The sequence below is a fragment of the Triticum aestivum genome, chromosome 2A (genome assembly GCF_018294505.1).
Source record: "Triticum aestivum cultivar Chinese Spring chromosome 2A, IWGSC CS RefSeq v2.1, whole genome shotgun sequence".
NCBI lineage: Eukaryota > Viridiplantae > Streptophyta > Magnoliopsida > Poales > Poaceae > Triticum > Triticum aestivum.
This window is the reverse complement of record NC_057797.1, coordinates 305,563,676-305,568,034: the sequence shown is the minus strand read 5'-3', so window position 1 is coordinate 305,568,034 and position 4,359 is coordinate 305,563,676.

Here is a 4,359-nt window from a genome sequence, read left to right as displayed (position 1 = left end):
CAAGGCAACACGGTGCCCAAAATAAGATCATTGTTTTTTCGCAAAGGAGAAGCAGTTTAAACCGGCTTCCGGTTCAAGCTTGTTCACCAGCCGGGCCTGATGGTTGTGGGTCATCCCTCACCGCTTCAGCTTCAGCTTCTCTACCCAGCGGCTGGAAATCAACAGTTGTCCAGTCGATTCCCATTAATGCTTGAAAGACGGCTTCATCATGGATCAGCAACGACGGTTCAATGTCGGGAGCGTAAGTATGCTTACGGGTTGGAGGGATAATATTTTCCGCTTCAGGAATTGGTGCAGCAACTCGCTTGTTTTGGCTGTCATATTGGGCTTGATAATGAGACAAGTCTACTTCTTCAACTAATTGACACGCTAGCGGACGCACCTCCCGGTTTATTGCTCGCAGATCCGCTTCAACAGGATAGCCCAATCCGCCCGCTCCTTCTTGAAATCCTTCTCAAGCTATTCCATTACGCTTAAGGCACTGGTCAATTCCTCTTTTGCTTTTGAGGCTTCAGTTTGTTGGGACTTCAGATTTTCTTGGAGATCGGCGACTTGGTTTTCTTTTGTCTTTAGCTCAGCCTGTATAAAGACAGTTATATGATTCAGCAAGCAGTACAAGAATTGAAGTACCAACCACATAACAAGTTATGCACTTGGCCCTTGGGGGCTAATGCATATTTGCTCTTCAATTATTCAGAAAAGTCCCAAGCTCAATACAAGTATTCAACTTGGCACTCGGGGGCTAATGGCTATTTGTTCAGTTAATACTATTGCTATACTCTTGATTACCTAAAGTCCCGGTTTAACTACACTAAGTTGAATCGGCCCTTGGGGGCTATATCAGCAAATTCAGAAAATACTGAAGTCTGCATTGACAAGTCCCGGTTTGAACGGAGATTCTAAACCGACCCTTGGGGGCTAGGAGACTTGATAGATTGAAGAACATACGCAGATAAGCACATGGAAGTTACCTCATATTTCTCTTTCATCATATTAACCAGACCAGCTTCATAGTCACGGATGGTGTATAGCCGGTTCAGATAGCCGGAATGGAGATCTTGGACGTTCAGAGCGGCATAAGTTGTCAGATCGGCATTCCACTTTCCCTTGCCAATGGCAGCAATTTCTTCCTTGGCAGTGTGTCTGGATAAAGCAACGGGATTGCCTGGCTCTGTGCGACCAATGCCGGTAATGACAACCTCGTCATCCTTGGCATTGCCGGTTTGCACTGGGGCCGTTGGCTTATCAGTAGGCTTGGATGGACTAGTGGATTTCTCAATCCGGATGGGGCTTGTGGGCTGGTTGACAGGGCCTGAGGTGTCAATAGGCCTTTCTTCAGCAATAAAATCGTCATCCTGCTGTGGTGGATCATTGGGTATATCTTCAGGAATAGCCGCTTCAAGATCTGGTGTTTTACCTGGTTCAGGGACGGCGTCCTCCTCGGCCGCTTTATCCAGGCGAGCCTTCTTGCTCGGCCTAGGCTTGGCCCTGAAAGGAATAACAAAGTCAAATACAACATATGTTCCAAGGTGATGTACCGGAAATATTATGATAAGTATAGCTTACCCAAGCACCATTTTGAGCGGTGGTAGCTGAGTAGCTGATGACTCGCCAGAGGATGAGTGGGAAGTAACCTGATAATCGGAGTCAGATGGATTAAGAGGTGACGAAAACAGCCCGCTTTAGGACAAGCGCTAACAAGCAAATAAGAGACCTCTGAACGGCGTTTCCGAACCGGACTGTTCGGTAAACTGGCGGAGGTAACTACCTGGCCGCTGTGCCGGGTTGTGCGGCGAGCTTCGTGCTGTTGGGTCTTCATAAGAAATTTGGGATCCAAGTAAGCAAGAGGATGAGAAAATTTAACCTTCCGGTTTGCCTGACGGATTTTTAATGAAGGCAAAGGGTCTGAGTCGGAAGAGAGTGTAATTACCTCTGCAGCATCAGCATGGCTGGCTTTGGCATCATCCTGACAAATATCATCATCAATAAGGCGCATGAAAAATAAGCCATGTGAATCAAGCTCTACCTCAAGGTTTGGATTACCCACATCATCATCAGGTGCCGGATTAGAAGATGCAGTGGTTTTCTTCTTATGAGCAGACCGTTTCACGTCTTTAGTCTTTGTCCGGGTTGGTCATTCCAGTTTGTCTGTTTTTTCTGGCTTCTCCTGTGGAAGTTTCTTGCTCCAAAACGGATCATTACCCTGTTTAAACAGACACTGATATTAAACAATGACCAGATATATCAATAACAGGTTCAATAAAAAGAAAAATCAAATTCTTACAGTTGGCGGTTTCTTGGTGGCACAGAAGGGAAGCAGGCCGGTTCGAGCACAGACGTGTTCCGGTTCATTCAGCATTTTATTCACAGCCTCTGTGATTTCTTCGTCGGTGAGCTGGATGTTAGCATGTCGCAGCGGGTCATCAACACTGCCAGTATACTCGCACATCAAACCGGAGCGCTGACTAAGGGGCAGTATGCTCCACGATATCCAACAGCGAGTGAGATCAACTCCTATTAAACCATTGGCCATGAAGGCTCTGAGCTTGGACAGTTGAGGAGGGTATTTGCTTCTCTCCTTGGCAGTCAACCTTTGCGGGAAGGGGTGTGTATTGCTAAGCCGCTCCGGACGAAAGCCAGGCAAAGGATTTTCACCAGCAGGGGAGGTGTCTTTGCAATAGAACCATGTTTGATTCCACTCTTTGGGGTGGCTGTGCGGTTTGGCATGAGGATATGTGACCTCTTTTCTTTTCTGAATCGCCACACCACCCAATTCCGTATTTGAACCGTCAGTAAACTTAGTGCGGCGGTTTAGATGGAAGCAGTCTCTCAACAACTCAACTGTGGGCTCCTCTTGAAAGAACACCTCACAGAGCACTTGGAAGTGACACATGTTTGTAACAGAGTTGGTGCCAATGTCTTGTGGGCGGAGTTGAAAATTGGCTAAAATGTCCCGATAAAATTTAGAACCGCGTGGCTTAAAGCCTCGGGCTAAGTGATCCAAGAAAACGACGACCTCTCCTTCTTGAGGTGTGGGAGGGCATTCTTTGCCAGGGACCCTCCAATGGATGGTATTTTTGCTGCCTAAAGCGCCGACCAGGACTGAATTGTTCAGTTGAGTTTCTGTGACGCAAGAAGGAACCCAGTTGCACTCATATACTTGCTTGGCCATGATGAAATCTACAAGATAGGTGATTCCGGTTCAAGAATGCATTGATAAAAGTACACTGGTATGTACAGTGTTAAACCGGAGACAACTCTATCTAAACCGAAGTCTTATGAAGCAATGGCATCTTGCGGTTCAACAAGGGGACTAATGGTATATACCGGTTTGGCAATTTTTCTACAAAGTTAAACCGCCGGATCTAAGCATTGAAACAGTTGAGATTGCGGATGGGTAAGTGTACAAAAACAGATTTCACAAGATATCTCTACGGTGACGGATCTGAAGCAAGTTCAGAAAAGAAGGAAAATATTCAAGGTTCAAAAAAGAACAATACCAAATCAATGGTCAGAAAAACAGGTGGATCTATGGTCTTGAGGCATGAAAGTGAAGGCGGATGCTAAAAACTACCACTACACAGAGCAAAGGTTCACAGGTTCATCTAAGATCTATCATATGAGTACGAAGCAGACGATGAACACTGAAGAACTTGGAAACCCTAGAACGGATCTACGGAGGAAAAGGTGAAGAACTCACCGGAGCCGAAGAAGAAACAGAAGGTCGCCGCGATGCTCTGGTACAATCAAGGTGATGCAGCGGCCAAGGTTGGAGCAGAGGTCGTCGATGGCGGCGGAACTCCGAAGCTGGATGACGCGGGGAAGACGAAGCAGAAGGGCATGAAGGGGAAAAAGAAATGACCCTTCGGTCCTATTTATAAAGAAAGGGACATGTGTCAGGCACGAGAATCAAGGAGCCACGAATTTGGAAACAGAGTTGTCGCCTCGATTGTCGCGGATCTATTAAACAAGAAGGTATCATGGATAGTTTCTTTATAACAGATGATGTCACTCCGGTTTACAGCAAGCAGAGAAGATGACATCACGACGGTTCACCAAACTACAAGAAGATGTTGAAGATGAAATTTTTGCTAAAGGATTGACATGAACCTGTTCAAATCAATCTAGGGCCTAATGTTGCGGATATTACTACTGGGCATAAACCGGCCTACTTGGGCCGGGTTAACTTCATCAGTAGTTAAGTATGTAAAAGCCCATGAAGGTAGATGAGGGCTTAAAGCCCATGACCAGTTTAAGGCCTGTAGCCGTAAACCGGCGTCGGTAGGTAAACTTGTATTGTAAGTTAGGAATAAGTAGAGACCAAACCGAACACATATATGAGCCGGTGTTGGGACTCTA